General features: G+C 45.5%; 1 protein-coding gene across 1 annotated transcript in view; it reads right to left on the bottom strand.

Moving 5' to 3' along the window:
- TRIQK (triple QxxK/R motif containing) overlaps positions 1-25,310 on the bottom strand; it is a 113,434-nt gene extending 88,124 nt beyond the window's left edge. The window contains exons 1-2 of the mRNA XM_088471504.1: positions 25,159-25,310; positions 10,534-10,590 (exon numbers count right to left, since the gene is read on the bottom strand). The gene's annotated coding sequence lies outside the window, so the exon portion shown is untranslated. The remainder of the gene's footprint in view (positions 1-10,533; positions 10,591-25,158) is intronic.
- Between the last annotated feature and the right edge of the window lie 2,589 nt (positions 25,311-27,899).

Here is a 27,899-nt window from a genome sequence, read left to right as displayed (position 1 = left end):
GTTAGCGGCAGTACGCTCGTTCCGAGCGATGTTTGCCCAACTGCGCATGCGTACGGATCGTAATACGCATGCGCGAACCAGTCAGTGCGGTCGAAAATCGTTTGTTCGCTAAATAGCGAATGCCTGCTATTTTGAGTGACAGAAAGAGGCGTATGTGGGTGGTAATAGGGGAAGGTGCTTGAAAACGGGGAGTGGAGATCTGAACGCAGGCGTGCTTAAAGGTCAAAACGGGCATTTTATGGGTGTGCATAATTAAAACAGCAGCGTCATTGACCACGTCACTGGGTTATTTTATAGCCAGAACTGCTCGCAAGATTGTGGTAGAAAAAACCAACCACAAAAATAGCGAGCAGTTCATACGCTGTTCGATGTACTCGATTAATCTAATAAATAGCGGACATGACGTATGATGCGAGTGGCCAGGGGGCGTATTTTTCAAATAAACGTCCGCCAGTTTTGTTTGCTCGTTCAGATATAGAGGCGTCAACAGACCGCAAAGAGCGAACGGATCATTTGAATAGCCAACCCCTTTTTCTGAACGAGCGAGCGCTAATTGCGTCCGGCTCTGAATCAGGGCCACAGGGTGAGGGGCAGTTTACAAATTAACCAAACACGCATTCAGTACCTGACCGGAGAGTAGCAGTGGTCACAAAATACTTTAATCATAGAAAAATTATAAGGCTAAGAAAAAATATATATCAAATTAAAAATACTAGCTGGGATACCCTGCTTTTGCCCGCGTTTAAGAATTGAAGTCCATCTGCAGCCTTCTTTTACAGGACAAAAATCAGTATAGCTTCTCAAATCACTGCAGAACAGAAATCATTGCAGAGCAGAAATCTCTGCAAACCAACAGTGGAGACTATGGCATATAAAACTGAGCTTGAAGGAAATTAGTAACTGTCAGTGCAGGTGCAGTGTGACAGTTGATCCTCCAACTCACTGCTATTCTGTTGGAGTTCTGCCTGCCCCCCACTGGTACATATCACCCTGTGCCTTCAGATCAGTGCAGTTTTAGGCACTGGAAGACATCCTGAGTGAACTTTCAAATCAGAGACTCCACAGCCTACTCGGTGGGCACCTGACAAACTTCAAAGATAGCCAAAAACCTAATACTTGTCAAACTACATCATCATGCCAAATTTGGTGGAGCTAGGTACATAACTCTGGCTGTGCATAAAGGACAGACAGACAGACACACACACACACACACACACTTTCTCGCTTATTGTATAGATGGGTTGGGTATGTAATACCGCTGGACGGAAGCCCGGCGGTTGAAATCCCAACGCCGGAAGGCCGGCAGATGAAGATCCCGACAGGGAAGGTAAGTAGGCTATCCCTACCTCTCTCCCCCCTTAACTCTAACACTCCCTTAGTGGTACCTAACCCTAACCCCCCCCCCCCCACCCGTGCCCAACCCTAACCTTCCCCCAGGGGTGCCTAAACCTAACCCTCCCGGGGGGTTACTACCCCTAACCTCCTCCCGCTGGTGCCTAACCCTAACCCCCTCTTCCCATAGCCTAACCCTCCCGGGAGGGTGCCTAACCCCAAGTCCCCCTGGGAGTCCCTAAACCTAACCATCCTCCCCACGACTAAGAGCTACCGACGCTTGGCTTACCTACGTTCGATATGCAGGGCGTCGGGATTTTGGCATGGGGCTAATGATAGGCGTCGGTATTTAGACGCCTATCTATAGTCCCATGCCGGGCTTTTAGTGTCGGGAAGTCGGCATTTCGACCGACGGCTTCCTGACTACATACCGTGTGGATATATTATAATAAATATATTGTTTCCCTTTGCTTGATACCAGTTATAAACACAGATCAGAATACTAGAAAGACAACAAGGAAAAAGCTTTTCTGCAATGACATTACACATACAAACTAGACAGTAATAAGGGATCTGCCAGGGGAAGTGTGGGGAAAGACAATGTGTCCCAAATTGCGGAAAGGTTATTTATCTTTACAACAAAGTTCCAGGTAATAATAAATGACACACCCTTCTTTAACTCTATATCAATAAACAAAAACATTGTAACCACTTTCAAATGTGACATAATACACCTCATACAGAACTGTTATCATATCCCTGTCACTGACACAGACTCGGTGAGCTACAGGAAACGCAGTACAGTACTTGCCACAGGTTCTCCATCTATGGTAAAAAGGCAAGACTGGAGTGTAAATAGCACATGTATGCAGTGTATACTCCACAGCGCAATACAAGTGCTTTAGATTCCTGACCCCCTTGGCACAGTTCTTCATATATGGTGATGTTTAGGTGTCACACCTGACTCCACATCATCATTTCCACTGCTATACTGGATGTTATTTCATCAAGGATTACAATACTAAAGAAATCTAAAACAATCTAGGTTCATCTGGGGCTAAGAAGCGAGAAGCAGAATAGTTGCTCCAAATACACACAGGATTAGGATTATTTTTTATTTTTTTTACAATAACTGGATTGTGTAATAAAGACTTAAACACAACCTGTGTACAGAATAGAACGTTTAGGTCGTACCCAGGTCACCTGTAAAGTCTACGCAGTGTAACACCTGACCTTTTATATAACACACGGAATTCTGGTTTAAAATAATAGACATAACGAAGGAGCTTCCTCATATTACTAGTTATGTTGTGTAACACTAGGCAGCCAAGGGAATTCTAAAGAGGAATTAATCGCACTTCCAGATAGAATTATACCATCAGCGCAAAGCATTGTGGGAAACTCCACAACGATGACTCTGGCAGGGCTCCTCCACTGACCTCGTTTAGCTAGACCTGAGCTCAAGGAGCGAAATAACAGATAAAAGCCTGAGAGGTCTGTTCCACTGATGCAGTGACTTCATTGGTTGGGTATCCTATAAAAGTGGAGTATGCATCATAGTGAGGTTAAATCGTCTTGAAAGGTTAAATCCATCCAGTTATTACATTGCTCTGCTTCCTCTTTGTGTCTGCCCAGGTGACTGCTACAATGTAGGCTCTCACAAGCAGGGCCCTCTCTCCTACTATCTCCTCCATGCATTTATGTAATCTGCAGGTTCTGATTTTGTAATTTTGTATAATATATTCATTTGTAAAGTAATCTATATCTGTATAATGTACCTGTTTTTTTGTTATCCTCTATGTGTTGCCAGGGCCGACAAGACTTACAGCAAGCCAGAGTACTGTGTGGGGGTGACACAGAGGGGCCATGCCCCCTCGTTCACTTCCCGCTCTAAACGCCTGTGTACAGAGCTACGGAAACTTTGTGGAGCCATATAAATAAAAGATAATAATAAAAATCCTCTCTACCTTTAGCTAGCAGAACCTTGGTGGTCCCATGTTAGTGATTCATTCTGTTTGGGACAACTCACCTCGCTGCAAGAAATTCTTGCTATTGCTCAGACAAGTGAGACAGCACAAAGGCCCTGATTCAGAGCCGGACGCTCTGACCAGAGCGCTCGCTCTGAATCAGGGCCCACCTCCATAATTATGGAGCGTCCTCCTGGACGCTCGTATAGCTGTGGGTCACCACCCACAGCCTATATGAGCGTGCAGGTTGATGGTCGCGATGGTCTTGACCATCGCGACCATCGCCACTGCGAGCCGGAGCCTGCGGTTGAGTTTCTCAACCGCAAGGCCCGGAGTGATTTTGGCTCTATCAGAGCCAAAATCACTCCCACTGACATCACTAGTGATGTCAGTGGGGCCGGCTTCTGACGGTGGGCGTTCCCTTGGGAACGCCCCCGTCTGGGAGGCACGCCCCCGGCACGCCCACCAAAGGGGGCGTGCTGTCAATCAACATCGACAGCACGCCCCCTTTGATCAGACACAACGAGCGAAGGAAAGTCCTTCGCTCGTCGCGTCTCGCGCATGCACACGACGGCGCTCCCTCCGTCGTGCGCATGCGCAGTGCACACCATCGACCCACTTGCGAGCGGACAGCCGCTCGCGAGTGGGTCTGAATCAGGCCCAAAGTCAGACATCATGCTATGATTTCTAATACTGGTGCAGGATGGGCAGAGCTGAAACTTTATGCAGTAGGCACCTGTGCTAGCACCTCTGCGATGCTTCCTCATGGCTTTTAAAAGACATTAAAGAGACTTTTTTTTTTTTGGTGTGTGTGGAAGATTCAAAGTGATTTTGGGGTCGATATATGAACGTTGTGATTACGCTTCCCTGCATGCGTTAATTCGGGAAAATATTCAGAATGACGGAAGCGTTATGCGCCCTAGTCATTATCAGCGCCACTATTCCTAAATAGGATGGCGATCAGCAATCGGTAGCTAAGAAAGGTCAGTGGTACTGACCGTTCTGGCGAGTATTGTTATCGATGTCACCTGCTCCGGCTGGTGCTAAAACACACACACACACACACACACACACCACACACACAAACCACTGTCCCAGGTTGACAGAATATGCAGCCAGGGACTGCACATACATAAAATAGACTTTTTTTTATTATTATTATTATTTTCCAGTTTTCCTCTGTCAGCTGTGGGTGCCACAGCGAAGTTTAGACTGGCATATGTGCAGACTCGCTGCAAGTGCCAGTCAGATGCTGAAAGAAAGAGATTACCATTCGCCGGAGAGGAGAGTTAACACTCGCCCTCTTCAGCAAATGCTTTGTTCATACATCCCATTGGTAATTGGCCGTGCTTTGCCTCCATAATGGGCGGAGCAGGGCCATGCATAGTCACATCACTAGGGGGGTGCTGGCTGCACTGGGTGACACCATCCGAATGGGTAACGACACTAAAACAGCAGAGCAGCTCTGCTGTTTTAGTGTCACCTCCTCGAATGGTGTCACAGAGCAGCGATGATGGATGGTGCACGCATGCATTCCACACACCCCTGTATCCGGAGAGGCTGGGGGCTTCCCAACAGCTCCGGGAGCACTGGCCAAGCCCCTAGCATGACAACAACGGGGGCATGACATGCCCGTTGTGACACCTCTGGCCATGCATGTAAAGATCATTACCCATAAGGATCGTACATCTGACCCTTTATCACCAGTTCAGCATCACAAGTGCCAAATGACAAGCAAATTGTACATGGATTCAAGTTATCTATATAATTAGTGAGAAAGCGTGTCTGTCTGTTTTTTATGTCTTTTATGCACAGCCAGAGTTTTGGGCCTAGCTCCACCAAATTTGCCTAGGTTTGTACTTCGGCGGGGCCACACACTGGGCCTGATTCAGAGCCGGACGCTATTTGCAGCCGCTCGTTCAGAAAAAGGGGCTGACTATTTAAATTAAGCGCTCGCTCTTTGCGGTCTGTTGACGCCTCTATGTCTGAACGAGCGAACGAAACATGCGCTCACTATTTTGGAAAAAACGCCCCCTGGCCGCTTGCATCCTATGTCATCTCCGCTATTTATTTGATTAATCAAGTACATCGAAAGGCGTATGAACTGCTCGCAGTGCTTGTGGTTGGATTTTCCTACCGCAATCATGCGACCAGTTCTGGCTAAAAGACAGCCAAGTGACGTGTTCGATGACGCTGCTATGTTAATTATGCACACCCTTAAAACGCCCGTTTTGACCGTTTGGCATGCCTGCGTTCGGATCTCCACTCCCCGTTTTCAAGCACCTTCCCCTGTTACCACCCACAAATGCCTCATTCTGTCACTCAAATTAGCAGGCATTCGCTATTTTGCGAGCACACGATTTTTGACCACAATGACTGGTTTGCGCATGCGTACTAAAACACAGAGCCCAATTATGTTATGCCATACAAAGCCCATTCAGGTTATTGCACACATTAGTACCTCTTATAAACATTAAGCCATGTAGTAGTGCCCCTTATACATTATACCACACATTAATGCCCTTTACAAATTATGCCACATAGTAGTAGTGCCCCATGTAACACATTATTCCACACAATAGTAGTACCCCTTACACATGATGCCACACAGTAATGCCCCTTAAACATTATGCCTCTCGCCTCCCACTGTGTGCCATCAGCAGCCAGCAGGTGTGGATTTGGTGCCGGGACGCCAGCTGATTACAGCTGGCACACCGACAGGCAGCAGCAGACATGGACAGACAAAGTCGTCGCAATTTGAATCTGGCGCCGGTTGTGAGCCAATCGGAGCTCGCGGACCAGCATCCGATCAGGAGCCGCCACTGCTGATTGGCTGCCGGTCCACGAGCTCTAATTGCTTCAGCTCCCGCAGCCTGGCCACAGGAGCAACGATCGGTCGCAATGGTGATCCCAGCATGCAACTTCGTTTGCAGTGCTGGGATCGCAAATACAGCAAGGTGGTGTCTGACACCTCTTTCTGCATTTGCATCGGAGATGGGCGGACTTGCACAACCTCTTGTGTGCGACTCTGCAATTCTGTCCATCTGTGAATCAGGCCCTTAATTAGCAGCATTTTCAGAAAAAAAAAAAACACCTTTTACAACTAAGGATGTTGTCACACTGGGGCTTTTATTCACTACAGGTTTAAAGCACAGTGTGTAGTTGCTCAATATTATTTATTTCAAAATGGCTAACAGTGGTGTTTGGGACAAATGTCTGAGGCACTCAACTTTAACGCTCTCCATCTGAAGCCCATTATACTGAGCAGGTCCTATTGCACTGTGCGTTTTAAGTGCTCATTATTAGTTGCGAGCTATAGAAACGCATGGCTTTTTCAGCCAAAATCCTCTATGAATATTAGGGATAAGAGCCTCTGAAGCTGGTAATGCGCCAGTGTGATGCCGAAGACTTTATGTTTTTCAGAAAGTATACAGCAAATTCTGCTCTGCATTTTTCATATACTTCACATAACTCCATCAGCCTGTTCCACTTTTATAGAATGCCCCCATTACATGTGTACAGAAGAGTAAAAATTTACCTCAGGAAATGAACTACATGACTCTTCCATACAAATAATGGCAAAACCAAAAAGCTCATCTTTGCAGGATTGTCTCCAGTTTGAGCAGAAGTTTGTACAGCAGTTGTATGAAAGGTTACCAGAATTAATCCAAGCATTTTGAAAATCCATACAGTACAGTATTAAAAATATACCTGTATTCACCAATCAATAGGATGCACAAGCAGCTTCTGCTGATTATAATGATATGCGGCATGCCTACATTCTGAGTGCCAGTGCGGGGGTATCTGAATGTGAAATGCTGCATTACAGTGTAGCGTTTTGCATGCAGATACACCCGCAGTGGCACACAGAATATAGGCATGCCGCATATCATTTTAATCGCCAGAAGCTGCTTGTGCGTCCTATTCACATCACTGTGCGAATAAGACATTTGAAATTAAATGGTCACACGAAAAGACGCTCAGCGCTACAGAATCACGCCACTGCATGGTGCTTAGAAGGGCTGTTTAACGGGCAAGGAGTCTAGATGTAGGAGGACACCTCTGTATGTCTGCACAGGGTTTTTTTTTGTGTGTATAATAAATAAACCTGTCAACACATTGTTGATCATTGCATTAAATCTGTTCAAAGTACATGTAGATGCATGCATTGAATGCTTGGGTCTCCAATTATGATAATCCATTATGTACATGGCGCCACAAGGGATCCACAGTGCCTTAGAAAGTGCATAAACAGATACAGTCCAGACCAGGACCGTTAAGAGTCATCCCAGTCCCCATTACTCATGAGGGGTCGTGAACTTAGAATTTTTTTTTAAAAAAAACCCTATTTGTAGCACCGGGGATGGGGCTGTTGTGAGCCTTTCACCCCGGTGTAAATCCAGGGGTGGGTGCGATCAGCCCAGCGTGTGCTGGGCTGCTGACAGGTAAGAGGGAGGGGGTGGTATCCGGCCCCACTAACAAGCCCAGGTCTGGGTAATTAGTATCCTTTCCTCTTCTCTCTGCGCCCCTGGTGCAGACATAAGATATAGGTACTGATTTAGAGCTGCACACAATTGGATCTTGTGGCTTTTAGGAAACGCGTCTTAAACGAGCTACATGGCGCATTTATAAGCAACACTTCTCATTTATAGCTGTGGCAGCAGATAGAGGTTCATGAAACGCGTAGCTTGATTGTTACTCTCATTTGATTTCCTTATACTGTTTTTATTATAGCGTATTACCTTTGTGTTTGAAAAAAAAAAATTTAAGGAAGTATTTTATTTTTTTAAACGCTATTTTGTACATACTTTTTAAAAGTATCTACCTGGAGCTATTTATGTTACTAATAACCGACAGACATTGGGGATTTAAATAAATGTACAAGGCGCTTTATTAAAACACAAAGGGCGAGTAGGAGTATCCACCTATGTTTTTTCAAATGCCATCTTTGTACCGTAATTGATGATGTCTGGCAATTTATGTGATCCCAACGTTATAGGACGTCAAAAGAGGAACCCTGAAGGAACTTCCTATTTTTCATTATTATTATCCCTAATATTAAATGGAAAGCACGCCAGTCTTTGCACTTTGTGTTAGTACAGCTCTAAATTTTGAGCTCAAACACACCAAGAAGCTGCGGGTTTTAATAAAAGACACCGCTTCTTAAATATACCCCTAGGGATCGTACCTGGGTTGACCCACCCCAGACAGCCAGTTTGACTGCAACATATGACGCATACTGGGGAACTGGATACTGGTGTTCTGGACTGAAGGCCCCTAACAGTTTATAGATCTATTTGCCGACCCACGCCCAGAGGATAATGAAGACAAACTGCCGAGAGCAACAGCTAATTTACTCGGGACTGTGTGATCGGTACATTTTTACATTGGTCTTTTCAGCACTTAGGACTGGCATTCATTATCAGTTATCCTGCAGTGATCCAATTATGGACAACGAATACGTATTACTACGATGTTGCACCTTCACCAGTTCGTAGGTCTCTATTATATAGTGTTTACCAATTTTATTTTTCCCATCATATATTTTTTTTTGTCTTCTGTATGTCCAAATGTACTTATGTTTCATTTCATTTGTTTGCTTTATCCATCCCCCCAAAACAAATTAAAATTGTTCTAAACTTTATAGGTTGTGAGATAAAACTTTTTGAAACTCATGGAGAGGGGGTTCCAGGATCAAAATTTCTCAGGAGACCCATAATTCTTATGGGTGGAGCTGCATAGAGATAAAGATATGCCCCCCTAATGTGAAAATAGCAAATATAAACACAACGTTACGATAAGGTGTTAGCATATAATACATTAGCACCGCCATAATAACATATTTTTTGCTCCCCGCCCAAGAAGAAATTACAAAAATATACATGGACAGTGTAAAGATTACAAGGGATATAATCATACATGCCTACCCTCGTGATTTTTCGGGTAACCCACTGCACCCCCGGAAGGGTAGGCACTTCCTAGTGAAATGGGCAGAATAAGGAGAGTTTTCCTGCAGACCGGCGGGTCCGCGAGTAGGGGGCGTGACCTAATGACGCGATTCTATGAGAATTGTGTCATTTGTCTCCATCCCCTTATTTAAATATGCGCCTTTCGCTGTAAATTGTCTCGCAGGATGCGGCTTAATAACGCAACCCATCCGGCCACGCCCCCAACACCTTCCACCAGCAACTGTCGGCAAGTATGGTTATGATTTTCAAATAATATAAAAAGGGTAACTACCATTTTTAAATAACTCCGCAATCTAACATGACATATAGACCACTGTTCATATTGCCTTCTATGAAGAATAACATTTGTATTTCCAGTCTAGTTTTTTCTCAGTGACCGTAAAAATTTAGAAATCATACCATGCCAAATACTGTTGAAAGAGGAGTGCTTTACTGCCCAGACTCCAAGCTTTCTCTGCTACCTCGAGGCTTCATACCCTGCCCTAAGATGGCCACTTTGATCACTACTGAGCATGTGCAGGGGCCAGCTTGTTTTTTCGCTGTGTAGAGTAACGAGGGAGACAGAAAGGGGCGCCGAGAGTTACTGCTCTAGAGACAGAAGCCTCCTACTTAGGTCCTATGAAAGAACCTGGTTAATACCTGCATTTTAAGCTGTTCCAGCACCCCTAACCATTTGCAGCATACACTCAGCAGCTGCTGAGCTGTAAAGAGCCCTGCTCCGCTCCATTACCACTGTGCATATAATAGGGAGTACGGCTATACCTACTATACTTCAATAAACCAACACAACTGGTTAAGTAACTGGGTTGTTCATAGTTTGAGTCAACCATTGGTGTGCCTACATAACTCTGCAGTAACAACAACCGCACACACATCATTTCCAACAAATACTACACAATTAATTAACAAAAAGGGTCATATTGACAAAAACAAAAATTTCTCTACTAAACTAAAGGAAAGTTAATTTGTGTATATATTTTTTTTGTTTTTAACATATGCTAAAACATTATATTACAATGTTAAATGAGTGCTGATGTTACATGCCAGATCTGATTTAAAAAAATATATATATATATATATATCTAAAATTTGGTCGGCATATGTTCTCCCTGGCAATCTATGCTTAAAAAAAATATGAACACAATAAATTCTAGAGTTTGTCTAAGTCTTGGAAAAGTTTAAACTTGTTGTTTATCAGAGCTCACAGATGCCTTAGACAGTTTACAACACATTTGAGACACATTAAAGAGAATTAAAGCACTTACCTAAATTGTGTTACTTTTCTAAACGCAGGTTATAAGAAAAGAATGATCCATAAACCACTATTGAAAAAAAACAAAAGAAGAATGGTGTAAGAGTTAGAGAGGGTTTTCCACATTATTTAAGAACGTTGTTCAATCCCCTCCCTTTCAGATAATAGAAGCCAACATAGCAGTTCTAACGCTTTCACTTCTGTACTGGATCTGAAGCTCCCCTACTATGTAGAGATTCATTAAAAAAACAAAAACGAATTTAATAATTGCTCAAATGTCACAAAACCTACATTTGCCGATGACTTATTTATTATTCAGTCTTCAAATATTATTTTTGCCTGCACACAAAATTTTTTAAAATAAAATTGGCATATATAGAATTCTGCAACATCATCTGGAGGAATGTACAGTAACCTAACATCTTCATTAACAAAGAAATGGTTTTATACTAAGATTAATGTTTCTCAAAGCCGATCCTCATGGAATGCTAATGCTGGGTACACAATTGTCAATATATATAGTTCATTTGATCGACAAACGATATATCGTAAGTGCATCGGTGGGTGTGTTCACAGACATATCAGGCCGGCCCTGCAGCACAGCCGATGCCGATACATCTGAAAGATATATTGGTGCATCTGGCTGTATGTATCGCCCATACACTTGCTGCAGGGACTGTCGACACTGACATCTCAACTGTGCGGGCCAGTTGTGAAGTCAGGCCAGACATATCGAGAGGCCGATTGGTAAGTGTGTATAGCTTACCAATCGGCTACTAGGAAGGTGGATTGGTCTGTTGTTGTAGTGTGTACCCAGCTTAACAGTGCATGTTGTTCACATCACCTAGCTGGAGCATAGGTGTGTTAATCAGGGGCGTTTCTAGAGAGGAGGGGGCCAGTGTGCAGTTTTCGATACTCCTCCTTTCTGTCCGGCAGCCGGCAGCGCCGGAGTTATAGACTAGAGTGAGCCCAGAGTCTATAGAGTATGCGCAGGTCACCGGGAAAATGGCCGCGGCGGCCATTTTCCAGTCGTTTTTACAGCGCCGGACCCCCGCACTGATGTGAGACTCCGGAGAGGTAAGTAATACTATAGGTGCAGAGTGTGCGGTGCGGGGCCCCCCCTGGACCCAGGAGCCCGTGTGCCCCGCACACCCTGTACCCATTATAGATACTCCCCTGGTGTTAATTGACTAACACAATAAATGTAGAGGTGGTACTAATTATCACTGCGGATACCTTTAAAATACGCATTGTTAGGGTTCCAGGAGGACAGGGTCGGATTAAGGGGAATGGGTATAATATACCGCCGGCCGCATGGTTCGATTCCCGTCAGCGGCAGCCCGACAGGAGCAGAGTGCGACGCAGCGGAAGCCCTACAGCGCTGGAAATCCCGATCGTGGATAGGTAAGTATCCACTAACCTAACCCCCCTAACCCTCCTTAGGGGTGCCTAACTCTAACTTCCCAAGTGCCTAACCCTAACCACCCCCTTCCCCGCTGCCTAAACCTAAGTCCCCCGGGGGGGTGCTTAGCCATAAGCCCCCCCGGGGGTGCCTAACCCTAACCCTCCCTCCCCCTAGCCTAACCCTAACCCTCCCGGGGGGTGCCTAACCTTAAGTCCCCCCCGGGAGCCCTAAACCTAACCCTCCCCCCCCCGCGGCTGTCCGCTCGCGGCGCCCGGCATCACTACGATCGTGATGCCGGGCGCCGGTCTCCCGGCGTCGGCGAAATGCGGGCGTCTACATCTAGACGCCCGGCATTTCACCCTTGCCGGGATAAGACCGCCGGGAAGCCGGCTGCCGGTATATAGGCAGTCGGCTTCCCGATTGCTTCCCGATTAAGGGCCACATGAGCCTGGGGATGAAAATGTTCAAAGGCCTATACTGAGACGGGTGCAGCCAGAGTAGGTGATTACACTCCCTACACTATCAGCCCATGGGCGGGATGTACTAAGCATCATGGATGCGGTACATCGTGCCACTTATCGGGTACATAGCAACCTTAATAACGCCCGCATGTACATAGAAATGCGATTACAATCGCAAAGGACAGCTCTTCCTCCGGAAGCTGCGGGTGGGCAATCCTTTTAGACTCGCCCCCCTTCTGTATACCAGCAGCTGCTGGAAAACTAGCTCCTCTGACACGATCGCATCAGATGCCACTGTGTAAGGGAAAGCCCAGCCTGGCATGGTTGCATCTGATGTGGCCATGCCAGGCAAGTGGTTGAAGCTGCACAGACACTGCGGAGGGTCTAAATTAAATGACATTGTTTTTGTCTGTGATTAGAAATGCCAATACAAAAAGCAAACTTAAACCGGCCACATAGTGCACCCATAAGCCTATAGTGCACGTCTTCCACATAACCATAAATACTCTACATATTATTTATTGTTATTGCATAGTGCAAGATTTTTTTTTTTGATGTTCTCTATTGCTAGAGGCGTTTACCTCCTGCTGTGCAGCAAATAAGAAAGTCTTTATAGTTTAGTGTTTCTGCACAGACAGGACAAACAAATTACTACAAGGGAGGGAGAGAAATAACGGATAGATTAAGACAAGAAAGTGCAGACATTCATATTGCGCATAGGATATGTGAACGTGTTGGTAGCTGCACAATTGCAGAGCGCTGGTGTATTCATTTCCAAAATAATAAACACTTCACTAGCCCTGCATAGAATTAGGCCCAAATGTAATCACCTGCGAGTTGCAGGCACAGGCGCCATTTTAGCGATTTAACCGCTAAATTTAAAGCAGCAATAATTTAAAAAGACAAAACTAACATGGGAGAGATGAGAGACCAAATATTGTGAATATCCAGACTGACGTTCTTACAATAAGGGGTATATTTACTAAAGTGAGAGTAATTATAAGTGGAGACGTTGCCCATAGCAACCAGATTCTAGCTATTATCTTTTAGAAGGTGCTAGTTAAGTGTTAAGTAGAATCTGATTGGTTGCTATGGGCAACATCTCCACTTCTAAAAACTCTCACTTTAGTAAATATACCCCTAAGAGTCGTGCTGTGCTGCAGTGTGGTAGGACTGTAGGGAACGTGAGTCATTGTCCCATGCTGCTATAGAAAACCTGGGGTGTTTGTCCTCTATAGGGGAAGTAAGGGTACAGCTAATGTGTTGTTCGTTCAAAGTGGGGGAGTGTTCAGAGCAAATTATGTGGAGTGTGTGATAATTGCCAAACTCTTTATGCTATCTTTCCTTTTGATTTACCGTAACCAGGGGGGTGCGTGTGAGGCACCTTGCCCTGGGCGCCCCGGCATAGCCCCCCTCTGCAACATCCAGTGCTGGGATCAAGTGTTGATCCTAGAGCTGGAATTCCTGCAGTGCGGTGAGAGGACACATCTCACCAGATTGTGCCCAGGTCAGGGTGACATTTAGTGTCGGCTGCGAGCTGGGTACTGCTCGCGGACTGGCGCCCATTTGAATTTGGCGCTGACTGCGAGCCAATTATGGCTTGCAGACTAGCAGCCAATAGAAAGAGGTCACTGGCTCCACCCACAGCGTCTGACATCAGACCCCACTGGGCAGATTAGTCAGCTTGACGGCGGCGGCGGCAGGCGGAGGAGCCAGATGTCGCGGGAAGAGCTCCAGCGGCCCTGGAAGAGGCCAGAAGATGCTGGGCTCAAGAAGGAAGAGATCCGGCGGCGGTGCCGCTGGCCAGGACAGGCCAGCGGCAGAAGACTGCTGCTGAGGACAGGTAGGCTATAACATGAATTCCTACCTAGACCACCAGGTTGTCAGGCACATGGGGTAATTAGGGGGGCGCAGTTTATTCCCTTGCCCTGGGCACCAAATCGCCTAGTTACGTCACTGAGTACCATAGTTTCTTCTCCCTTTCCGTTACCCTTAAATAAATACCACATTTGTACAGTTGTGGAACTTGCTGTGTCATGTGGTTTGTGCTAGTGGACCTTGTATCAGGTACAAGTATGTCCCAGAGTCACACCTGGTGGAAGAGGATTCCCATACTCGCACAAGCAAAGTCTTAAGCCGCGTACACACTAGACAAAATTTATGAACGATATGGATGATAACGATATCATTCAACGATATATCGTTCATATCGTTCAGTGTGTATGCAGTGAACCATCAATGATGCGTGCTCCCACGGGTCATTAACGATATCCCCTGTCGGCTGAACATGCAGCTCAATCTGGGGATATCGGTAACGATGCCATGCTACCAATACAGCATGGCCCCGCTCCCTGCCATCGTTCGTCGTGGCCGACATCGTCAAGTGTATATACACTTACCGATGTCGGCCCCCAGCCAGGCCCGTCCAATATCGCTCCTCACACACATTGTCTAGGTGGAGGCATTGTGTTGGTGAGAAGAATACGACTTATTGCACACAAACACAATGTTGTCACCCCCTTCTAGGGCTAGAGAAGGACTGTTACATATATGCCATTAGAGTGAGGACCGTTATGCTTAAAATGTCGATATCGCAAATGTAAAATGTTGGCATGGACACGGCACATGAAATGTTGATATTCTCAAAATGTGGACATTAATATTAGGCTGAGGGTTAGGATTAGACTCACCTGAGAACCACATTATCAACATTCTCACCATGTCCACATTTCATTAGTATTAACATGCTGAATGTCTGGTTGATTCAAGGGTACGGCACAATAGGAGTTATGCATAAGACAATCCCAAATGGGGTTACGTTTCCCTTTATAGATCCTTAGATATTTAACTGTATCTAGATCTGGTTTTCTAGCCGTTTTTAAAAGGGTTGAGTATGTAATATGAAATCCCGACGCCAGAAGGCCGGCAGATGAAGATCCCGACAGGGGAGGTAAGCACCCTAACCCTACCCCTCTCCCCCCCCTAACCCCTCCCTTCGTGGTGCCTAACCCTAACCTCCCCCCTAGTGCCTAACCTGCCCCCAGGGATGCCTAAACCTAACCCCCCCTTCCCGCACCCTAAACCTAACCCTCCCCCCTAGTGCCTAACCCTAAGTCCCCCCGGGAGTCCCTAAACCTAACCCTCCCGTCTGCGTCTAACAGCTCAAGATGCCCGGCTTACCTACGTTCTGTATGCCGGGCATCGGTATTTCGACGCCTATCTTTAGTCCCATGCTGGGCTTTCAGTGTCGGGAAGTCATCATTTTGACCGCCGGCTTCCTGACTACATCACCTTTAAAATGGCTATTAAAAAAAAACAAGTAGAAATAGGTAGCACCTATGCTGACAAATCATCATTATACTCCTCACTAATGTACTCCAAGAAAGCCCTGTCTAACCAGGGGAAGAGCGGTATATTTGCCCATTGGCTACAGGAAGACTGAGAGCAGGTCATTGATTGGAACTGGCACAAAGTTTTATAGATCAGCCTCCTGCCTTATGCTGTACTTTCATATGGTGAAGGCAGGGCCGGTACAATGCAGTCCGCGGTGTAAGCATTGTAGGGGGGTGCAGGGCTGGAGAGGCGCCCTCCCTGTTGCTTGTTTTCTGAGCACGTTTACAGCTGTACTTGCTGCCTGTCATGGGCAGGGCAGGGGTGGTCCGGGCGGCCGTGGACATAAATATTTAAATTCAGGCGGAATGGCGATCTGGCTAATGGGTGGGCCCGACTCCGGACCACCCATTAGCCAAATCGCAGATCCGCCTGAATTTAAATGTAATTTATGTCCGCGGCTGCCCAGTCAGGAACGGATTTCATTGCCCGGCATTACACGACCCTAAGAGCGAGGTGTTAGTACGTTCCCCAGCCTTGTTTAGTTATTAGAAACAGCGCCACTACCAGCAATAGCATGTTGCCTGGAAGTTTACACGCGCAACATACACGATGACGTCACAATGCGCGCCCACACTGGGTCTCTCTGTGTCTGGTGTGCTGTGCCTAAAAAGAGGAGTTGCCTCAGCTATGCACCGGAACGCCAGGAGTAGGACCCACCAAACAGTGAGTGAGAGAAAGGTAGACAGCTGGCAGCTGCCTGTTTCTACCAGGAGGTGAGGAGGGCACAAATTTATAGTTTGCAGTGGGATGCCGAACACCCTAGCACCGGCCTTGGGTGAAAGCTCTCAGAATTTAGGATGGACTTGAGCAACAATCTGTAAGGACTGGGATCCTCCGTTTTAAATTATGTTGGGTGAGACATTACCCATTCATATATTACCACCTGCAGTGTAAGCATTACTACAGGTGAGACAGATTTAATCCTTATGATCCATGTCTCCTTATGACGGATTACGATGACTTGTGCTGTAATGTAAAATAGTTTTACAATTTAGCTCATGACTTGGAAATCTCTTCTTACCAAAGCTATGCCTAAAGGTGCGTACACACGTAACGATTTTTTGAACAATTTAACTATAGCGACGTCTTTATCGTTCAATCGTTGAAAAAATCGTTCAGTTTGAGTTATGACAATGAACGATTATCGTTCATGCGATTTTCCGTTTGTAGTTTATTCTGACTGACCAACAGAACGATTTTCATTAAGGGAAGTTACAAAAATCGTTTGTAGTTCAAAAAATTGTTCATTACACTTTAAAAAATCTGACAGAAAATAGTTCATAAAATCGTTCAGAAAATCGTTGGTAACAAAATCGTTGTGTGTGTATTTAGGCTCTACCTAGACCTTCAGACATGTGTAAATATTATAAGAATCAGGTTTGCGAGCAGGAGACTAAAAGGTCCCTAGGGTTACAAGTATTATACTAATCATAGTTTAATATATCATATATGTACAGGTAAATGTAGGTTGCATATGAGGGTTCAAAGAATGTGACATTTAGCAGGGGACTCAATTACTGGCGATGTGTTAAGCTCAGTGCTAAATAGGCAGAGTAGGCACTGGCCTATGGGGCCCGCGCCTTTTAGGGGCCCCGCGACAACGGATCAAAAGAATATTGATTTGATCTTGAAAGAAAATTACAATCAAGCTTTCTTAACTTGTTTCCGAAAGATAGAAAAAAATCAATCAACTCATAGAAACTAAAACTTTACATTAAAGACTCTATAGAGAAAATACTGTATTAATGTAATCTACCCATTAACAACCTAAAATACATAAACCATAGACAACAGATTCACATTACAGTTTATCTCTAAAAATACTCATCTTCTGTCAAGTGTCAGTTTGTAAAAAAATGTCAGTGCAACCTACATACGGTTTATTAAAATGATTGGTTGGTAAAATTAAAAACGTATTAGGAGATCATTTGCGAGGGGGGCCCTGAGATTTCGACTGCCTAGGGGTCACCACAGGGTTTAATCCGGCACTGGTTACATTGAGCACACATCGGCAAATGATGGTACTCCCAACACTGCACACCTCTATGGGGTGCGAGGGAAACTTGCGATGTGGATGGATGCGATTTCCCATTCCAGAACAACAATTTGCATCAATCGTGTTGAACTGAATCACACCCTTGGTTTTCTTTCCAGATCAAGGCTAACATAGGTTTTCGCTTAAGCCCCTGGACGGCTTTTTTTTTTCAGAATTTAAAAATTCTGAGAATGATGAAGGAGGAAAATTGTGCATTTTAATTCTAACAACCAATATAAAAGGCGACTGAAAACAGCGCTTGTACATAAAAACAATTAAGTGCTTCCTACACAGTTGTACTATATAGTTAAATACATTTATTGCAACATTAAATTATAAAAGCGATGATAGATGCATAAATAACCATCAGAATACATATTAAAATGTCCATATAAAAATAATAACAATGCAGTCCTTTGTGTAAGCCACAAGTTGCTAAGAAAGTTTTTTGTATTGCTATTGCTTCCACCGATGTGGATACGGGTATTACCCGAAGTATACAAGTAGGAGAGAATAAAAGTTCAGTCCTGAGCCATGTGTATAATTACCGTGTGGGAGTAATCCGGGGAATGGGTCGGCTTTATCTGGCCCTTTCGGAAGCGTTTCCCTCCGCTCCACGGAGCAATGTTGGTCTGTCAGGGAACAAGCAGCAGTATTCTTTCATTCACCATTCCAAAAAAGAATCTATAAAGATCCTCGTGGTCCCGGATTGACCGGTCATATCCCTAAGAGGAGAGTGACTGTCTAACAACAGCAGAGTTCACACACAGGCCCTCATTCAGAGGCGGTCGGAGGATGCAAGCAGTCACTCAGAAACTGGGCGGCCGCTTGCATCCTGACCGTCCGCCTCTGTTTCGGTCGTTAGGCTGTGGGTTTACACCCACAGCTCTAACGACCGCTAGGGTGATGGTCGCGATGGTCATTGACCATCGCGACCATCGGGGCTTACGACGAGACCCTAGGGTAGGGTCTCATTTGTTGTAAGCCCCGGAGAGCTTCTGGCTCTGTCAGAGCCGGAAGCTCTCCACTGACATCACTAGTGATGTCAGTGGGGCCTCCCCCAAACGGCAGGCGTTCCCATGGGAACGCCTCCGTTTGGGCTGCCACCCCCCCGGCCCGCCTTCCAAACGGGGCGAGCTGTCAATCAACATCGACAGCTCGCCCCCTTTGGAAAGAGACCCGCTACAACCGTCGCTGTCGGTCGTAGCGGGTCTCACGCATGCGCACGAAGGAGCCGGCTCCCTCGTGCGCATGCGCACTGGCCAAACATCGAGGCGGCCGTGCGGTTGTAGACCGTACGGCCGCCTCTGAATAAAGCTCACAGCGTGCAGTAGGCTAATACGCTTGTTCCCTGACAGACCAACATTGCTCCGCCCCATCACCACCCCCAAATATCGACTGCCTGTCAATCATTCTATGATGGCTCTACGTGGTCTCCTTTGTTGAATGAGGCCCATAATCACTCACAGGGATGTAGTTACCATCCTGATGGTCAGAATTCTGACTGCCGGCATCCCGAAAGTATTAGGATTAACGGAAGGGTTAGATTTAGAGCTAGGGTTAGGCACTAGGGGAGAGGGTTAGGGTTAGGGTTAGGCTGTGGGAAGATAAGGTTAGGCTACGGCGGGGGAAGGTTAGGGTTGGGCTGCAGGAAAGGGGTCTTACCTGCAGGCGTCGGGATTCTGAAGCTAGCCACACACCAACCAATTATTCGTGAATCAGCACACTAATTGTATAATTGCCCTCTTTTATTGTATAGTGTATATGAACAATCGTTTTAGCGTTTCACCGATAAAACGGTTAGAAAACACAAATGAATTCCTTCCGTTATCCGATCTGTCGGTCAAGAATGAAAATCTCTGCCTCAATTTTCCGATATGGAGCAGTGTATGTGCATTCTCAATATTCTACTTATATTCTCTATGTACTCCAGTCACTATGTCATCCTCCGTGTGGGCGGACATATGCAAAATGAGTGTGGTGCAGTGGAAAAGCCGTAGCTTCGAGTAAAAAAACAAAAAAAAAAGTGTATCACAGATATTGAGGCTTTTCATTTCCAAAAAAAAAAAATCGCCCCATTCCCCGTACCGATCAAAAAAATCTGACAGGGTGTAGCAAGCTTCACTGTCGGGAAGCCGCTGTCGGTATTCTGACCGCCAGGATCCCGTACCCAACCCCTCCCATGCTGTTATTAATGTGTGATTATGTAAACGTATTTACAATGTACAAAAAAAAAGGAGAAAATAGGTTTTTCCCAGTGAATATTTGTTTAATATTTAGGTTAAAGAAATACAACTTTTTTTTATATATTGTTAAAAATTAATCACAACTTATACTCTAACTTATAAAACCAGTAATATACAATTTCTAGTTATAATAAAAATAGGTATATTAGATAAAGAGTGCAGTAAAGGCTTATGTGTACAATTATTCTCTCATGCTTATTTTAAAAATGTCTTTTATGTAGGACTTTATTGTATTTTTAGGGCCCTTCCAAAGGAATTAAATCCTAAATCTACTCATATATATGATAAATCTGCTCTGTGGTTAATGCATCCATTAATAATTAATAGGACCCAGAGCTATAGCTCACCATAAAGCAGCATTTGTAGGTGTGAGAGGGAATTTTAGAATCTTGAAGACAATTATCAGGGATTTGCCACTGTTAGGTAAGAGATACAACATATCCTCGGTCAGATCCCTTTTACAGTCTCCGGGAATCTCTCAGATTTAAGAGGATATTGTCTAACCAGATAGCAAGATGTCTCGGTGAAAAAGAATGATGCCATAATCCAATAATTGTACTTCAAAAACAATGTATCACTCTTGAACACTATACTATGTAAGCAATGAAACACTGAAGTATGTCTGAGTGGCCTTCTATATTCTCTTATACAGTGTTACGCAGACTAATGGAGCATACACACAGTCAGATTTGTCAGATGAACGATCTGAACGATTTGAACTATGAACGATTTTTGACTGCATTAAAATGAATGGCATCGTCCAAATCTGACTGCAAACACATCAGATGTCAGATATCGTTATCTGACCATCGGGAACGCGCCTCGTTCATACATGTCAGATTTTCCTTCAGATATGAACGATTTTTTAAATCGTTATCGTTCAGATCTGAAGAAAAATCTGACCGTGTGTATGCACCATAAAAACTTACCCGCTTGACCAAGGGTATTCAACATAAGGACCTCCAGCTGCTATGAAACTATACATTCCAGCATGCCCTGCCACAGTCATGCTGGAGGGCCTCATGTTGAATACACCAGCACTCAGGGTGCTGCAACATATACCACCGTACAGGGCACCGCAGGGGGGCTCTATTTGGACCTGTCAATTTTCTGTTTATAATCATTCTCACTTGCAGCTTCCACTTACATTATCCCCGGAATCTCCTGTCCACCCATATCTCCTCCCTGGCTGACTCCCCCTCCATCTGGCCACCTCCCCAAGCACCTTCAGGTCAGGGCCATAACTAGGGTAGTGAGACCAGTGCCATGGCACAGGGCACCGCAGGGCAGGGGGCACTGTTTGGACCTGTCAATTTTCCTGTTTATTATCATTCTCACTTGTAGCTTCCGCTACTGTTATCCCCAGCATCTCCTGGCCTCCCTTATATCTTCCCTGGCCCTTACCCATGAGGCCATGGCCCTTTTTCAGGTGCACTATCTTATGACCCTATTTACAAAATGGGAGGGGTGGCGCTAATGCTCTCTCTGGCACAGGGCACCAAAGAGTCTAGTTATGGCTCTGCCTTCAGTCACATTCTCTTGGCAGTGACACCTGGATAACAGTAGTTACAATGGAATCGGTAGCACTTCATCATCGTACGGAGCAAATCAGATTCGTCCCGGCCCTTGCCCATGAGGCCACACCCCTTTTTTGGGCACACATCCTATGACCCTGTGAGAAAAATAGGGGGGCGCCAATACTCTTTATGGTCCAGGGCACCAGAAAGTCTAATTACAGCCCTGCCTGCACTAGACACACAAAACAGAATACAGCTCTGCCTGCACTAGACACACAAGACAGAATACAGCTCTGCCTGCACTAGACACACAAGACAGAATACAGCTCTGCCTGCACTAGACACACAAGACAGAATACAGCTCTGCCTGCACTAGACACACAAGACAGAATACAGCTCTGCCTGCACTAGACACACAAGACAGAATACAGCTCTGCCTGCACTAGACACACAAGACAGAATACAGCTCTGCCTGCACTAGACACACAAGACAGAATACAGCTCTGCCTGCACTAGACACACAAGACAGAATACAGCTCTGCCTGCACTAGACACAATACAGCTCTGCCTGCACTAGACACACAAAACAGAATACAGCTCTGCCTGCACTAGACACACAAGACAGAATACAGCTCTGCCTGCACTAGACACACAAGACAGAATACAGCTCTGCCTGCACTAGACACACAAGACAGAATACAGCTCTGCCTGCACTAGACACACAAGACAGAATACAGCTCTGCCTGCACTAGACACACAAGACAGAATACAGCTCTGCCTGCACTAGATACACAAGACAGAATACAGCTCTGCCTGCACTAGACACACAAAACAGAATACAGCTCTGCCTACACTAGATACACAAGACAGAATACAGAAACTATGGAGAAGACCTAAGCGATAGATAGAAGGAGTAGTGTAATATAACTAAATAAGCCTTGTGATCGGAGTTGGCTTCCTAATCAGAGCAACAACCATAAAAGGAGTATTCAATGTGTGTCAGTAGTAATCTCACTAAAATTGCCTTTTGTGGGCGCACCTAATGGCCTCCTTTCCCTGTTGCCAACTAGTCTGTTATATAACGTGAATGGTTAAGAGAAAACAAGTTGAAAATAATAGGACATAATGAATGTGGAACGCGTTTCACATCGAATGCCTTGCTTAAGCCAACTCCTTTGAGCGAGCAACCCTTTTCTCCCAGGCACGATTCTCATCACAGGTCTTCTAATTAAACTGGTCTCAGGCACATTACCCATGTTAAAAAATGATGTGCAAGGCGACCTGCACCTAAATGAATTACCCTATAATGTACCCTTTATATTTTTTAAGATACATTGCTCTCATATAGAGGTTTACAAGGGTTTAGTATAAATTGTCAACAGTCAAAGTGTGGACAGCACAATGCTTTACCAACATGTTTATATTTATAATGCTGGCATGATTAACATGCTAAGTCACATTACTACCGTGTGGGCATTGTACAGTCAACATAACAGTGCCAATATTTTCAGTGTTGAATTTGTAACTAATGGCTGTTTGCGCTGCACCCTGAAACCAGAGGGGATCTTGCAGATTACTTCATATCTCACTCTAGTTTGTACACTGCAAAACTGATCATTCTTTCGAAGTGTATGCAAATACGATAAGTATTATTCACTCTTATGAAAGCATCTTACCTAAAAGTTGCAAAATTGCTTTGCTCAACATTTTACGCATATAACATAAAACAAAGAGGCCCGTGTGTAATAGCCTGTGAGTTCAACATACGGCGGGAGTCCGTCAATTTAGCCAATAATTTTAAAGCGGCAGGTTGTATTTGCCTTTGAAATTATTGCGGCTTTAAATCTGTTGGTTAAGTCACTGGAATGGCGCCGGTTCCTGCAATTCGCAGGCCATTACATATGAGCCATAGGGTGCATACACAGTATTTTTTTATGCAGTTCTGCACATTATTTTTACTAAATCACTCAAACTAAATTGCTATTAGTACTTTGTGACAGAAAAAATATCTAAGCTCTAACTACAGCTATTAAGAGTTTAAAAAGGGCAATTTTCCATACCTAGATCAGGTGCAACAGGTCAGATAATGGCCCTGTTCTGCCAAAAGGAACACATGGAACTTAACCCTGCACAGTGCTCCCCTCACAACATTTTATTTTTATTTTTTTACCAGGGCTCCGTAATGCGTCTTATAGTTGCAGCCAAAATAAAAGCCTATCAGATGCTGCAGAGAATACAACCGCAGAAAAGGTGTCATCAGAGATAATGGCTTCCGATTGGTCTTCCCGCTCACCACACCCTTCCAAAGTGGTGGTTCCCAAGGATATCTAAGAGCGCAGCTACAGTATAAAGTAACTACTTAGCTAATGTAAATTAGTACCAAATCAACACAATCTATTAAAAAAAAAATGATATAAGAAATAAGCCCACGCTCAGTTTTACCCATATCATACATAGTACCAGCAGCGTTGGGTGTGGCTCACAGACAGCCCATGTATAGATGTGTCCCTCTGCATCTAGGAGGTGAGTACATTTAACTGCAATGTAATGGTGTGCTGGGCATATATGCTAGTGTAGAGATCTGCAGAAAAAGAAGGGGGTCCCGTGACGCTGGGCTGCCGGCTTATATGCTTTGTTCAATTCATGACAAAATCCCCTTTGTTTTATTTGCTGCACACACATAGATTTGCAGTATGTTATTGTTAGCGCCGATAGCAAAGGTTTTTCTATATTTTTTTAATATATTAGAAATATATCTATCTCTCTATCTATCTATCTCTATCAGCACAGGCTCGGCACTCTTCCTCTGTCGATCAGTATAGCGGGTGCCCTCCGCATTAAATGGATACAATAGGTGCAGGTGGCGGCGACACTCCAAATAAACAATATTTAGGGTACAAAGACCTCTATTTGCTTCAACGTATCAGTCCTTATAGAAAGTCCATAAGGACTGAAACGTTGAAGCAAATAGAGGTCTTTGTACCCTAAGTATTGTTTATTTGGAGTGCCGCCGCCACCCACACTATATATATATATATATATATATATATATATATATATATATATACTGTATATATCTGCTGGGGCAAAGAGCTGTGCCGAAGCAGCTGAGGCAAAGGGACAGCAGTGCTGCAGCAGCCTAAGGGTTCAGCGAGAGGTGCTGCAGCATCTGATGTACACAGAGGCACTGCAGCAGCCAGGGCAGAGAGAGGTGCCGCAGCATCTGATGTACATAGAGGTGTGACAGCAGCCAGGGCAGAGAGAGGTGCTGCAGCAGCCAGGGCAGAGAGAGGTGCTGCAACAACCAGGGCACAGATAGATGCTGCAGAAGCTGGGGCAAAGAGAAGTGCTGCAGCAGCTGGACTAGACAAAGCGAGGTTCTGCAGCAGCAGTATCAGAGAGTGGTGCTGCTGCACAGGAGTCACCCTGCTGCACAGCTACAAGCAGACAGTAAGATACAGTATATAAGGAGGGCGGGCAGTGTGCAGACTGCAGAGCACCCAGCTGGGGAGGTCAGAGCTCCGGCATGTGCCGGCTGTCAGTGTCTCCTGCTGCCGCCTCTGGCCTGCCCTGTTCCCTACCTAGTCTCTCCGAATGTGTGCCCCCTCCGCTCCTCCTCCTCTTGCTCTGCGGCTGCCTGTAAAGCGCCCGGTAGCCGTGATGCGGCCTGCGGTGGGCGTGGCCTCAGCTCACCATCTCCCAATGGGACAGTCTATGGTTGCCGCCCTGCGGGGGGCTCGGCCTCAGCTCATCCTCTCCTGTGGGACAGGCTATGGGTGCGCCCTGCGGGGGGGCGTGGCCTTGGGTGGCTGAGCTGCAGGGACACGTTGCAGATTGTGACCCTGATCGATGTGTGTACAGAGAACGGGACGGGTCAGATGGAGACTCAGATCGTCAGGCACTGTTATAGCACTGCAAGAGGCACTGGCTCAGGGGGTTATATTAGGCGTCAGCCCGGATAGTGTCACCTAGTTATTACTATTTATTAGTGTGAATTATGTGTTTATTACAATATCTTTTGTTTTTCAGATAAAATAAATAAGTTTTTTCCACGGTTAGTGGCTACTGTGAAAAACAGTACAAGTACCATAATACTTATCCTGTTTGTAACTTCAACAAGAGAAAAAGAGGAGGGTGCAGAAGTGTCTTGCTACGGTTGTGTATATGTATACTTCTGGGTCAGTTCAGCATTGCATCCACATTGCGTGCAGGAAACTTCGGGCCTGATAAACTAGTGATCGCAACTGCGATTGCAATAGCGATTACACACATACAGACAGGGTCACATACATACACACACATGCAGGCAGGGTCACATACATACACACACATACATATAGACAAGAAGGGTCATACAGGCAGGAAGGGTCACACATATACAGTACATACAGACAGGAGGGGTCATATACAGTACATACAGACAGGAAGGGTCACACATACAGGCAGGAAGGGTCTCACATACACACACACAGGCAGGAAGGGTCACGCATACAGGCAGGAAGGGCCACACATACAGGCAAGAAGGGTCACACATACAGACAGGAAGGGTCACACATACATACACACATACAGTACATACAGGCAGTAAGGGTCCCACATACACACACACATACAGTCAGGAAGGGTCTCACATATACAGTACATACAGACAGGAAAGGTCATACAGTACATACAGGCAGGACGGGTCACACATACAGTACATACAGACAGGAAGGGTCTCACATACACACAAACAGTACATACAGGCAGGAAGGGTCACACATACAGGCAGGAAGGGTCCCACATACACACACACAGGCAGGAAGGGTCACACATACAGACAGGAAGGGTCACATATACAGGCAGGAAGGGCCACACATACAGTACATACAGGCAAGAAGGGCCACACATACAGTACATACAAACAGGAATGGTCACACATACAGACAGGAAGGGTCACACATACAGTACATACAGGCAGGAAGGGTCACACAGTACATACAGGCAATAAGGATCCCACATACACACACACACATACAGTACATACAGGAAGGAAGGGTCCCACATACACACACATACATACAGGCAGGAAGGGTCACACATACATACAGTACAGGCAGGAATGGTCACAAATACATACAGGCAGGAAGGGTCACACATACAGTACATACAGGCAAGAAGGGTCACACATACAGTATATACAGGCAGGAAGGGTCGTACATACAGGCAGGAAGGGTCACACATACATACACACATACAGTACATACAGGCAGGAAGGGTCACACATACAGGCAGTAAGTGTCCCACATACACACACACATACAGTCAGGAAGGGTCACACATATACAGTACATACAGACAGGAAAGGTCATACAGTACATACAGGCAGGAAGGGTCTCACATACACACAAACAGTACATACAGGCAGGAAGGGTCCCACATGCACACACACAGGCAGGAAGGGTCACACATACAGGCAGGAAGGGTCACACATACAGGCAAGAAGGGTCACACATACACACGAAGGGACACACATACAGGCAGGAAGGGTCACACAGTACATACAGGCAATAAGGATCCCACATAAACACACATACAGTACATACAGGCAGGAAAGGTCACGCATACATACAGGCAGGAAGGGTCCCACATACACACATACATACAGGCAGGAAGGGTCATACATATATACAGTACAGGCAGGAAGGGTCACACATACATACAGGCAGGAAGGGTCACACATACAGTACATACAGGCAAGAAGGGTCACACATACAGTACATACAGGCAGGAAGGGTCCCACATACAGTATATACAGGCAGGAAGGGTCACACAGTACATACAGGCAATAAGGATCCCACATACACACACACACATACAGTACATAACAGGCAGGAAGGGTCACGCATACATACAGGCAGGAAGGGTCCCACATACACACACACATACATACATACAGGCAGGAAGGGTCACACATACATACAGGCAAGAAGGGTCACACATACAGTACATTCAGGTAAGAAGGGTCACACATACAGTATATACAGGCAGGAAGGGTCGTACATACAGGCAGGAAGGGTCACACATACAGTACATACAGGCAGGGAGGGTCACACATTCAGCACATACAGGCAGGAAGGGTCACACATACACACATACAGGCAGGAAGGGTCCCACATACGTACATACAGGCAGGAAGGGTCCCACATACACACATACAGTACATACAGGCAGGGAGGGTGGGTGACACATACACACAATACATATAGGCAGGAAGGGTGGTAGACATAACTGGGGTATAACCTCTCTTACCTTAATGTGGACCCTGCAGCTTCTTCCTCGA

Source organism: Taudactylus pleione, unplaced genomic scaffold (assembly GCF_031769625.1).
Source record: "Taudactylus pleione unplaced genomic scaffold, aTauple2 ptg000114l, whole genome shotgun sequence".
NCBI lineage: Eukaryota > Metazoa > Chordata > Amphibia > Anura > Myobatrachidae > Taudactylus > Taudactylus pleione.
Note: the sequence above shows the minus strand (reverse complement) of the source record. Positions and strands in the feature narration are given on the sequence as shown.